This window comes from Schistocerca nitens, chromosome 3 (assembly GCF_023898315.1).
Source record: "Schistocerca nitens isolate TAMUIC-IGC-003100 chromosome 3, iqSchNite1.1, whole genome shotgun sequence".
NCBI lineage: Eukaryota > Metazoa > Arthropoda > Insecta > Orthoptera > Acrididae > Schistocerca > Schistocerca nitens.
In genome coordinates, this window is record NC_064616.1 from 945,070,681 (window position 1) to 945,084,273 (window position 13,593).

The 13,593-nt window shown below is 43.6% G+C and overlaps 1 protein-coding gene and 1 pseudogene across 1 annotated transcript in view; both read left to right on the plus strand.

The window, feature by feature from the left end:
- LOC126249498 (uncharacterized) overlaps positions 1-13,593 on the plus strand; it is a 983,368-nt gene that overhangs the window by 472,318 nt on the left and 497,457 nt on the right. The window lies entirely within an intron of this gene.
- LOC126250103 (5S ribosomal RNA) lies at positions 11,031-11,148 on the plus strand (annotated as a pseudogene).

Genomic DNA, 13,593 nt, shown 5'->3' on the forward strand with positions numbered 1-13,593 from the left:
ATCCGAAGTGACATTGTTGAAGAAGTCACATAGGAATTCGTCAGAAATGATTTCGAAATCCTGTGGAAACGTCTGCTGCCCTATGAACAAGATAAATCGCATAGTGATGCAATAGTGTAAATGTTCTGGGAGGGGCTGTTGTAAGATATCTTTTGCATAGTTTAAAACCAACTTAATATTTAAATTTGTTTAATTGGTGTACAGGTTCAATGGTAGGGGTGCATGTTTGACCCAAAATTCGTTGACTGGAGTACCTAATTGAATGATTTCGGCACAATATTCACCGGTTTCGGCACCAAATTGTCTGATTTCTATGGAAAATTCAGTCCTCTGTCGTCTGCTGTATGTACGCACTCTAGAATAGTGCTACAGTTGTTTGAGGAAGACTCAAGAGGATGTCTTTCAAAAATGGCTCTGAGCACTATGGGACTCAACTGCTGAGGTCATTAGTCCCCTAGAACTTAGAACTAGTTAAACCTAACTAACCTAAGGACATAACAAACATCCCTGCCCGAGGCAGGATTCGAACCTGCGACCGTAGCGGTCTTGCGGTTCCAGATTGCAGCGCCTTTAACCGCATGGCCACTTCGGCCGGCAAGAGGATGTCTTTGCCACCAAATTCATCTGATCTGGACCCAATGGGACGTCAGCAATTTATGGCAATTTTATAAACATTCCGGGCCACATATCTCTGGAAAACTACAAAGCGTTTGTGCAGAATAACTACTGGGTTGGATGCAATAGGTGAACCAAAGCCCTATAAAGCGCGTGGTTATAATGTTTTGGTTCATCACTGCTGATAATCTGCATACATTGTGATTCCTTAACTGGTTTCAAAGTCAAGTGACTTTGGTACACAGTAAGGTTTGCCTCGAATCGTCCTGCAGAGTTTAAATATCATTACTTCGCTTAGGCGGAAACTATGCTACGTTTGTTGACGCAGTCTGTTTAGGCAGTGAAGTAATTACATCGCAGTTTATTTACATGACAATATTTGTATAAACCGTTCTCTTGGACGACACATTTGGTCATTTTCTGTCTTTTTTCTGACTACTTTGATTGCAAAAGCATTAACAAGCAGTTATATCAACTGCACCCCTTTTCTGATTTTGCCGTGTTCATAGCTACTAGACACTCTTACGTAAATTATAAAAGCAGTAGCTTATCGGGGTATTGTAATGGGCGCACGCGTTCGCGTAAGTTGGAACACCACAGTGCACCCACAGACTGATTTCAAGTCCGGTCGACTCCTTGATACAGGTATTGGAATGGCTGCCAAGCCCGGTCGGGTGGACGCAAGGTTGCAAAACTCAGCTGTGTGCTACAGGAGTCCGAGGAGCACTCACGCTGTTGTCTTTACCATCTGGCCCCAATGCGACGTCAACTCTGCACCCGCAATTTGTGGGAATTTCGCAAAAATTTCGTGCCACATATTGCGGAATTTCTACGATGGGTTTGTCCAGTCCGTGCCACGTAGGATCACCGTTGGATTGGGTGCAATAGGTGGACCAACTCACAATTAAGCGCGTAGTTTTAATGTTTTGGCTCATCGGTATTGAGACTCTTGAAGAGTCTCACTCAGAGATTCAGATTCCTCAGCTTGTTAACAAGTCACGTGTTTTTGGTACAAAGTACGGTTTCCACCTAAGTATCCTGCAGATTTTAAATGACATTACCTCGCTTGTTCAGACAGTACCAATCATAGATTTTGTACCCGCTATTCATAACAAATATCTCGGTAAAACAGGCGGAAACTGTGCTACATTTGTTGACCCAGTCTGTTGAGCCAGTGAAGTAATTACATCACGGTTTATTTACATAACGAAAGATGTAAAACCTGTTGCCTTGCGCGTCACATGTTGTCATTTTCCATCTTTTTTTCTGAGAACTTTGATTGCAAGTGCATTAACAAGCTTATACACTCCTGGAAATTGAAATAAGAACACCGTGAATTCATTGTCCCAGGAAGGGGAAACTTTATTGACACATTCCTGGGGTCAGATACATCACATGATCACACTGACAGAACCACAGGCACATAGACACAGGCAACAGAGCATGCACAATGTCGGCACTAGTACAGTGTATATCCACCTTTCGCAGCAATGCAGGCTGCTATTCTCCCATGGAGACGATCGTAGAGATGCTGGATGTAGTCCTGTGGAACGGCTTGCCATGCCATTTCCACCTGGCGCCTCAGTTGGACCAGCGTTCGTGCTGGACGTGCAGACCGCGTGAGACGACGTTTCATCCAGTCCCAAACATGCTCAATGGGGGACAGATCCGGAGATCTTGCTGGCCAGGGTAGTTGACTTACACCTTCTAGAGCACGTTGGGTGGCACGGGATACATGCGGACGTGCATTGTCCTGTTGGAACAGCAAGTTCCCTTGCCGGTCTAGGAATGGTAGAACGATGGGTTCGATGACGGTTTGGATGTACCGTGCACTATTCAGTGTCCCCTCGACGATCACCAGTGGTGTACGGCCAGTGTAGGAGATCGCTCCCCACACCATGATGCCGGGTGTTGGCCCTGTGTGCCTCGGTCGTATGCAGTCCTGATTGTGGCGCTCACCTGCACGGCGCCAAACACGCATACGACCATCATTGGCACCAAGGCAGAAGCGACTCTCATCGCTGAAGACGACACGTCTCCATTCGGCCCTCCATTCACGCCTGTCGCGACACCACTGGAGGCGGGCTGCACGATGTTGGGGCGTGAGCGGAAGACGGCCTAACGGTGTGCGGGACCGTAGCCCAGCTTCATGGAGACGGTTGCGAATGGTCCTCGCCGATACCCCAGGAGCAACAGTGTCCCTAATTTGCTGGGAAGTGGCGGTGCGGTCCCCTACGGCACTGCGTAGGATCCTACGGTCTTGGCGTGCATCCGTGCGTCGCTGCGGTCCGGTCCCAGGTCGACGGGCAACCTTCCGCCGACCACTGGCGACAACATCGATGTACTGTGGAGACCTCACGCCCCACGTGTTGAGCAATTCGGCGGTACGTCCACCCGGCCTCCCGCATGCTCACTATACGCCCTCGCTCAAAGTCCGTCAACTGCACATACGGTTCACGTCCACACTGTCGCGGCATGCTACCGGTGTTAAAGACTGCGATGGAGCTCCGTATGCCACGGCAAACTGGCTGACACTGACGGCGGCGGTGCACAAATGCTGCGCAGCTAGCGCCATTCGACGGCCGACACCGTGGTTCCTGGTGTGTCCGCTGTGCCGTGCGTGTGATCATTGCTTGTACAGCCCTCTCGCAGTGTCCGGAGCAAGTATGGTGGGTCTGACACACCGGTGTCAATGTGTTCTTTTTTCCATTTCCAGGAGTGTATATCAATTGCACACGTTTTTCAATTTTACCTTGTTCATAGCTACTAGACAGTGTTAGGTAAACCATAAAAAGCAGTAGTATGTCCAGGCGTCTTAAGGGGAGCGGACATTAGAGTTAGGAGTAAGGCTGTACACATGCCAATAGATTAGAAGTCGTGTTGCTACATCTCGTCGTGTATTGGAGTGGGTTCCATGCCTCGCTGGGCTGCCATGTTTTACAGAACTCAGATGCGTCGGTCACTGGATCACCACACCTCCCATCCACCACGAGGTACTAGGGGCTGGGCACTTAGCACTGCTAACAGCTTTTGTTCTTGAGATGCATCATACAACTAGGCAACCGGCCACTAAAGTCGTAATATATTATTCTTATATATCACGCGTACTTTCATGTGTTTTGATGTTCACTATTCGACTACTCATATAAATATGTTTAGAACTCGAATGTAGACGCTGCATGACGGACGCATATAAGTTTCACGCCTTTTGACAGATCCGGGGGCTGGCTATACACTGGATGGGCTTGTGCTAGTTTCATAGATACCACCTTGATTTTTCATGCTACTAGACTGGCTAGTGTATATTCGCCACTATCTGGCACATTAAATTTTTGTGGTGAATTTTTAAAAATACATCACCAGATCTTTCTAGATCCTGATTTATAGCTAAAATTCCCTTCATAGGACCAGTGTGCGTCTGCGGCTTTTGTATTTTCCACCAACTTAAATTACAGCAAGTGGGTTTTGACGTCCAAAATAGTGTCTCCACAAACAACATGTCAGTGGCGTGAATCAGAACTTATCGCAAGTGTTCTATATATTCCATTCTGTTATGGCATGCAACAACAGTAGGTAAATGATTCAAATGAGTAAACAGTCAATGTTTCAATAGAGATTGTTTATCATTTGAAGGAAGTGTGCTAGTGCCATCATCTTTAATTATGACGTCAGAGGAAATGTGACAGCTCTGTAGCCCGCACCATTTAGCTACGAACGTTAGCGAGATGGTGAAAACACTGGTTTAAACTTTTGGAAACATTATTATAGCCCCATATCAGCAAGACCTGGAGAAAATTGTGTGGGAGCCAAGTGGAAGAGATGCCAGCCGCCACCTGATATTGCTAAGTCTCGCAGTGAGCCTGAGCTGCTAAGAGTCTCCTTGCTTCACATGTGTCTCTGCGATCCGGCATAACGTTCAGCATGAGCTACTGCGTCCTGCAGACATCCCCATTTATTTAAACAAATAAGTGAAGACTTTACTATCCCACCACACACACAGCGGCTCTGAGCGTTTGTTTATTTTTTTATTTTAGTTATTTATCTATTGTTCCGTGGGACCAAATTAAGGAGAAGTCTCCATGGTCATGGAACGAGTCAATACATGAAATTATAACACCATATTAGGAACAGATAAAATGAAATATAAAAAAACATATTCAGCTGACAAGTCGTAAGTTTAAATAAAGAAAATCAACAATGTAATACTGGAATTTGCTTAATTTTTTAGCTCTTCCAGGAGCTTCTCGACAGAATAGAAGGAGTGAGCCATGAGGAAACTCTTCAGTTTAGACTTAAAAGAGTTTGGGTTACTGCTAAGATTTTTGAGTTCTTGTTGTAGCTTATTGAAAATGGATGCAGCAGAATACTACACTCCTTTCTCCACAAGAGTCAAGGAAGTGTATTCCACATGCAGATTTGATTTCTGCCTAGTATTAACTGAGTGAAAGCTGCTAAATCTTGGGAATAGGCTAATATTGATAACGACAAACGACATTAAAGAAAATATATACTGTGAGGGCAATGTCAGAATTCCCAGACTATTAAATATGGGTCGACAAGAGGTTCTCGAACTTACACCACATATAGCTCGAACAGCCCGTTTTTGAGCCAAAAATACCCTCTTTGAATCAGAAGAATTACCCCAAAAAATAATACCATACGACATAAGCGTATGAAAATATGCGAAGTAGACTACTTTTCGTTGTGCAGTGTCACTTATTTCAGATACTGTTCTAATGGTAAATAAAGCAGCATTTAGTTTCTGAACAAGTTCCTGGACATGGGCTTTCCACAACAGCTTACTATCTATCCGAACGCCTAGGAACTTGAACTGTTCTGTCTCGCTTATAATATGCCCATTCTGTCTGATCAAAATATCGGTTCTTGTTTAATTGTGAGTTATAAACTGTAAAAACTGAGTCTTACTGTGATTTAGCATCAAATTATTTTCCACAAGCCACGAACTTATTTCATGAACTACATTATTTGTTACTGTTTCAATATTACACACAAGATCCTTCACTATCAAGCTGGTGTCATCAGCAAACAGAAATATTTTTGAATCACCTGTAATACTAGAGGGCATATCATTTACATAAATAAGAAACAGCAGTGGCCCCAGCACCGACCCTTGGGGAACGCCCCACTTAACAGTGCCCCATTGGGACTGAACATCACTACCACTCTCAATATTGCGGAGAATTACCTTCTGCTTTCTGTTCTTAAAGTAAGAGGCGAACCAGTTGTGAGCTACCCCCCTTACTCCATAATGGTCCAACTTCTGCAGTAATATTTTGTGGTCAACACAGTCAAAAGTCTTCGTTAAACCAAAGAAAACACCTAGCGTTCGCAACCTTTTATTTAATCCGTCCAAAACCTCACAGAGAAAAGAGAATATAGCATTTTCAGTTGTCAAACCATTTCTAAAACGAAACTGAACATTTGACAGCAAATTATGTGAATTTAAATGCTCCAGTAACCTTGTATATACAACCTTCTCGATAACTTTAGCAAACACCGATGGCATAGAAATAGGTCTAAAATTGTCAACATTATCAATGTCTCCCTTTTTATAAAGTGGTTTCACTACCGAGTACTTTAATCGGTCAGGAAACCGACCACTCCTAAAGGAAAAGTTACAGATATGGCTAAGTACTGGGTTAATATACATAGAACAATACTTCAGTATTCTGCTAGATACCCCGTCATATCCATGAGAGTCCTTGGTCTTTAGTGATTTAATTATTAACTCAATCTCCCTCTTGTCAGTATCATGGAGGAGCATTTCAGGTAACAGTCTCGGAACACTTCTTTCTAAGAGCGCTATATGATTCCCTGTTAGGACTAAGTTTGTATTTAGTTCACCTGCTATATTCAGAAAGTGATTATTAAATAGTGTACATATATGCGACTTATCAGTAACACGGACATTCCCACTACGCACTGATTCTATATCCTCGACCTGTCTCTGCAGACCAACCACTTGCTTTACGACTGACCATATGGTTTTAATTGTATCCTGAGACTTAGCTATTCTATCTGCATACCACATACTTTTTGCCTTCCTAATATCATTTTTAAGCACCTTACAATACTGTTTGTAATGGGCTGCTGCATTTAGATTTTGACTGTTTCTAACGTTTTGATACAATTGCCACTTTGTTCTACAAGATATTCTTATCCCTCTAGTCAGCCACCCAGGCTGCCTGTTTGTGCTAGTACCATGTTTTGAACGTTCTAACGTAAAGCAACTTTCAAAGAGCACGAGAAAAGTCTTGGGAATTGGTGCCCATGTTACGCATGGATGGTGTGGGTGGCGCAGATTTGGTACGATGTAGGATGATGATATCTGCACTAGTGACGCCATCTTGGATCTTGTGTTACCCATAACCTTTAACTTGGATTCTGAACTTGGGACTAAGTGCCCACAGTCTATGGTAGCATGGTGCCAGCTGATGCAGTCGCGCAATGTGGGGGTTGACATTTTTAATTTCCTGCCATTAGGACAACTGCCCCTCTTGGATTTTTTAATTTTCTGCCATTTTACAATCAGGAGAAGTGCTCACATTGGATTCTAAACTTAGCTCAATGACCTGGGAGCTGTGCAGATGTGCAGCTGAAACAATGAGATCTAACGTCAGATTTTGAAGCTTAAGTCAAGTGGCCTAAATCTGACAACCATGCATGCTGTGGCAGTGACCTGTGACATCAGGGGTGGACCAGGCAGGACAAGTGGGCTAGGTACTCCATCCTGGATCCCATGCGTAGGACACATGGCCATCTTGGAATCTATACTTAGGACAAGTGAGTTTCTAACTATGCAGGTTGCCCTCAGGTCCGCCATCTCGTATTACATACTAAGCTCAAGTGCACATATTGGATTCTAACATCAGAGGGCTAGGGAAAACCGAATAGGACAAGTGACCTATGACTGCTATCTTGGGCTTTATACTTAGGGCAACTGGGCTAGGGCTGCCGTCTTGGATATTTCAATTTCCCGCCATCTCACACTAGGACAACTGAGCTCTTGCGTTTCCCATCATTTTGATGTTCCAGACCTCAAGCGGTAAAAACGGAACTGTTATAGGATTTCTTTGTTATCTGTTCATCTCTTAAGACCCCTTTATCTCAGGAACGGGGAAGTTGAAACATATGTCAAATATTAAGGTCAACAGTCTCTTAGCGATGTAAAAAATTTAAAATTGTATGGCAGTGCTATCAAAAGATATGGCCATTTACGTCACATATTTTCATATACGCCAACTCTTTCATCAAAGCCTATACATGAACTATCTATATAAATAAGTAAATTCGTACAGAACTCTCAGAGGGTGAGTTCTACTCGCACTGCCTGACTTGTTTGTATTTCCCACTATTTCACACTTACGTTAATTGGTTTATGTCCACTGTTACGTACAGTGATCGGGAGGAGTTGGAGCAGAAATCTGGGAATCTTGTCTGACGGCATCAGGTGATGAAATCTGTGACTTTGTCGAGCATCTGGCAGCAGCGCAGCTTGCACTCGTAGTGTCACTTCCCTGCTACTGAGATACATGTAGATGATGTTCCAAATATACGGAAAAAATTCGTCAGAGAGAATCAGCAGAGATTGTTAGCTGCCCATGCTGTTGTGCACAGCAAATATCGTTGTTGGACGATCCTCAGCAAATGCAGGAAGACTTGGATAAAATTCCAATGAATATTAACTCTCATTAAATATTGGTAAATATAAGATGATGGTGGTAAAAAAGTGATAGAACCCGATAGTACCTGATTACAAGATTAGAGGTGAAGTGTTTGAGTGTTTCAGATTGTGTAAGTAATTAGGTATAATACTAAGAAGCGATATGGAATGGTATGATCACCTAGATTGGGAGACATAGATTTGTTGTAAGGATTCTGGCAAAATATGATGTAAAGGAAATCGCAGACAAGACGCTACTGCAACCATTTCTAGAGTATTTTTCCAGCTTTTGAGTCAATCAAACGGTCATGAGAACAACCAGCGAATGAATTCAGAGAGGACCGTAACAGGTAGGTATAGACCACCCGAAAGTGTAACAGAAATGCTCGAGAAACTTAAAGGGGAAACCATGGAAAAAAATCTGACGTTGTTCTCGCGACATCTGGTGGGCAAATTTAGAGATGATCCTGTATTAGAAGAAGACCATGTGAACATCATGCTGCGATCATCTACAACAATATATGATCAAAAGTATCCGTACACCCTTATGAAATGGGGAATTGGCCTCTAGATTTTACGAGAGGAGGAACCGCCAGTATAAAAGGAGGCGGGGAGTATCGTGTTGTCAGTAGAGAAGCAGGTACAGCAGAATCGGCAGGTGAGGAGAGCTCAGTGACGTTGAACATGGAAGTCAACTGAATAACATCCATCAGGGACATCTCAGGCCCTCTAAAACTGCTCAGGTCGACTGTTGTGATTGTGAAACACAAACGTGAAGGAACAACCGCAGCTGAAGTAAGACCACTGCTTCATGTACTGCCGGACTGGGATCGTCGGGCACTGCAGCGCGTGGTTGTAAAAAATCGCTTGAAATCAGTGGAAGGAAACACTTGTCGGTTACAGAGTACTGCCAGTAGTCCAGCTAGCACAGCGACTGTGCACAAGGAGTTAAAAAGGCGTTAAAATAATGGGTAGCAGTTTCTTATAAGTGCCACAGTTCTGTAGTCAATGAAGCGACACTTGACATGGTGTAAACAGCGACGATGCTGGACAGGGAATGATTGCTTTTTTGGTCTGACGCATCACGCTGTATCCGATGGAAGGGTATAAGGCTGGCGAATGCTTCGAGAACGCTACCTGCCGTCATGTATAGTGCCAATACTGATATACAGAGGAGGTAGTACTGCAGGAGAAACCATGGAGGTAGTGACCACATTCAGTTATCTCGGTTCCCAGATCTCTGCTGATGGCGACTACAGCCATGAAATCCGGAGACGCCTGTTGCTCGGTAGACAGGCGATGTCAAACCTTGACGCGGTTATACGGTCCAGAGATATAACACTAGCAACAAAAATCCGCATTGTGAGGGCTATGGTCTTTCCAGTGTTGACGTATGGATGTGAGACCTGGACCATTAGAAAGGCTGAACGGCGAAGAATTGACTCCTTCGAATTGTGGTGTTGGAGGAAACTTCTTAGAGTTCTATGGACTGCAAAGAGAACCAACAGATCAATATTGGAGCAAATAAAACCAGATTTCTCCCTGGAAGGTCTAATGTTAAAACAAAAGCTGACCTACTTTGGACACACAATGCGAAGGCATGCCTCGCTGGAAAAAACATTAATGCTCGGAAAGATTGAAGGAACTAGAAGAAGAGGACGTCAGACGATGAGATGGGTCGATGGCATCACAGAAGCAATGCGTTCCAACCTGGAAGGTCTACGGGAGAAAGTGCAAGAGAGGAAAAAGTGGCGTGATTTGGTTCATGGGGTCACGAAAAGTCGGAACCGACTAAACGAATAGAGAGAGAGAGAGAGAGAGAGAGAGAGAGAGAGAGAGAGTACTGTAGTACGGTAGTGGGCTGTTTTTCGTGGATAGAGTGAGGTCCCTTCATTGGGCTTTAGAAACGCTAAATGGGGAAGGATATGAACACATTTTACAGCATTATGCACTGCGTACAGCAGAGGATCAGTTCAAAGGCGATGATTGATTGTATCAGCATTCCAGTCCACCCTGTCATAAAGCAGCATCTGTGGAGCAAAAGTTTGTGGACAAATCATTCTTGAAATGATTTGTCAGTCAACCTCGACTCGAACCCAGTGGAACACCTTTGCGATGCGTTAGTACGTCGATTTCGTCCAGACCCCACCATCCTCCATTACTATCTTCTCTGGTTTCGGCTCTTGAGTAAGAATGGGATGAAATTCCTCCTCAGACATTCAGATGCCTGATTAAAAGTCTCTCCAACAGGGGTCAACCCATCCTAAAGGCGACGAAGGTAACGTTCACTAATAGGTGTCCGGTAACTTTTGATCGCACAGTGTATCTACGTAGTCATCGTGAGCAGGTGCAGAAGCACAAAGACAGTCATTTTCGCCTCGCTCAGTGCGCGAAGAGAATACGAAAGAAAATCAGTAATTTTGCTTTTATGTAACCTCTACCAAGCACTTTATAGTGGTTTGCGGACATATGTATTGATGTAGATTAGATGTAAGCGAATCAGGGGCTTTCTTGGAGCTGAATAGTAATAGTGAAAGCTCAGTTAGTTCTGTGGTACCTGCTAACTAAATTTACGGTAACTTAATTTAAATCATTTAAACGACAGTTTTGCTATTTGGGCAGCAAAGTAACTGACGAAGGCTGAATTAGGCAGGATATAAAATGCAGACTGGCAATATCAAAAACAGCATTTCTGGAAAAGAGGAATTTATTAACCCCTAATATAAATTTAGGCAACGGCCTTGCCGCAGTGGATACACCGGTTCCCGTCAGATCACCGAAGTTAAGCGCTGTCGGGCGTGGCCGGCACTTGGATGGGTGACCATCCGGGCCACCATGCGCTGTTGCCATTTTTCGGGGTGCACTCAGCCTCGTGATGCCAATTGAGGAGCTACTCCACCGAATAGTAGCGGCTCCGGTCAAAGAAAACCATCATAACGACCGGGAGAGCGGTGTGCTGACCACACGCCCCTCCTATCCGCATCCTCATCTGAGGATGACACGACAGTCGGATGGTCATGGTGAGCCACGTGCGGCCTGATGACGGGGAGCTTTTAATATAAATTTAAGTGTTAACAAGTGTTTTCTTCAGGTATTTATCTGGATAATAGCCTTCTTTGGATGTGAAATGTCCACGATAAGCAGTTCAGATAAGAAGAGAATAGAAGCTTTCGAAATGTGGTCCTATAGACCATTCCTGAAGATTCGATGGGTAGATGGACAAAAATAGATTTATGACACATCTTGTTAAAAGAAGGATCGTTTGGTAGGACACATCCTGAGGCATAAGGGAATCGTCAGTTTGGTTATGGAAGGAAGTGCGGGCTGAAGGCTGGAATACAGTGAGCAGGCTCAAACTGGTGTAGGTTGCGGCCGTTATGCAGAGATGAAGAGGCTTGCACGGGCTAGATTAGCGTGGAGAGCCGCCTCAGACCTGTCTTGCGATTGAAGATCATCACTGCCCCAACAACAACAACAACAATAATGGTGGATGTATCTAGAGGCCGAACGTGTCGGGTATTTTAAAAGACAGAAAGTACTGGTGCTAGGTACCTTGTGTTTTAGCAAATACTTCTCCGTAGCGTCTTGCACAATTGCGCTGGAGTATTTAGAACTACGGTATTTGGACAGAAATTAACCGTTTTCCATATGAAAAATCACAACTTATGAAGGAAGTTACACTTCATTAACAGAAAAAAATGAAGAATTTGCTTGCATTTTTTTTAATATAGAGGAAAATTTGAGCCGCCTTAAAATAATAACGGTTGAGGTTTAGTGGCACTAGGGATTCTCAGGCTGCAGACTCACTGTAGCTCATACGTCTTTACTTTCTTTCAGAGAAACAATGAATTATCTTCGAAATCGGTCTCACTTAGTAAGGCACGTGAGGCGGTGGAAAATGAGCCTTTTGCTGGACGAGGAATCGGATTTGTGAAGTAGGGCCACAGAGCGTATGAAGTGAACATCCCGGCCTCATCCGTTTCCCGTGGGGCGCTGGAAGGAAAGCCTCCGGAGAGAACTGAGCGCGCGGCCAAGATTGGACGCAGCGATTCCATATAGAAAGACAAGTTCGATTCCAGGCCGACGAAACGTCACCCATATGTAGCATTTACGACGTTTCTCTTTCATTTTCTTACCACTAACTTGCATATCTAAGCAACATTCCTGGCTCAGCTCCAAAATATTTTCTGTCACAAGTGTTATGTATAAACTTTAATTTGGAATCGTTTATTTACTTTGTCATCATACGTGAGCTTCTTACCTGAACCAAGTACACTAACGTCGTTATATCTCACTCGTTTCCGTTTTAGATATGACGGTACCCCGCTGCTACTCTAATGTCTTTCCGCTTTTACCTGAAGTAGTAATTCATCCACCGTGTCTACACAGCCACGACCACTATAGATTATCCGAGGAACGATATTCACTAGCTGTGAAAAACTGACTAAAAACCTTTACAGTTACCGTAATTACTAATTCATTCCCAGATTTATCGCGTTAAGAAACAAAAAAGTAAAGATATTCCTGGGTACCATTGGAAATACCATCCTCCTGTCTCGACAAGAGCTTATTTGAAAGGGGTGAGTAGTTCTGTGGATGCTGCTGTAGATGAATACCCACCGTAGCGTAGCGACGGTTCAGACGTGTTCCTGTGCCATGTAACCTTGCGTTAATGTTATTGTGAAGCAATTTGAAATGATACAGAGGAGGAATGCTAATTTGAGTACAGACACTTGAAAAGTGCCAAGCAACCGTCGAACTTACCGCCCCCATCAAACGAACACATCTAACACAAGATCCTATATCTCACCCCTGATACACGAAAGATAGGTTCCACATTTAACGAGGACATCAGCACAGTTTGTTGTGACGATAAGGTTACCGATACCATATCATCTACTATCACCAACTAAATTCCGGGGATAAGACCTGTTTTTATCATCAAGGTTTACCATGTCTCGCTGTCAAGCGCCAATTTAATTCTGGTGACATCTGCAACGGTGTCCTGTGTTGTTAGTTGTAAAAGTAGTAGTAGTAGTAGTAGTAGTAGCTGTGGCTCTGTACATCCATGAAACACTTTTACAATGTTGTTTAGAATGTCTTGTTATAACCTACATTTATACAGCTATATCAAGACAAGATGTTGTTTAATGTTGTTTAATGTTGTTACAAAAAAATCTCGAAAAGTTCTTGACAGGTTTGCTTCTCAAATACATTTTTTACACGTTACTCTAAAATATATTCAGATGTAGATTAGCTTTATATTTTCTTAAACAACACTATAATGGTTTTCT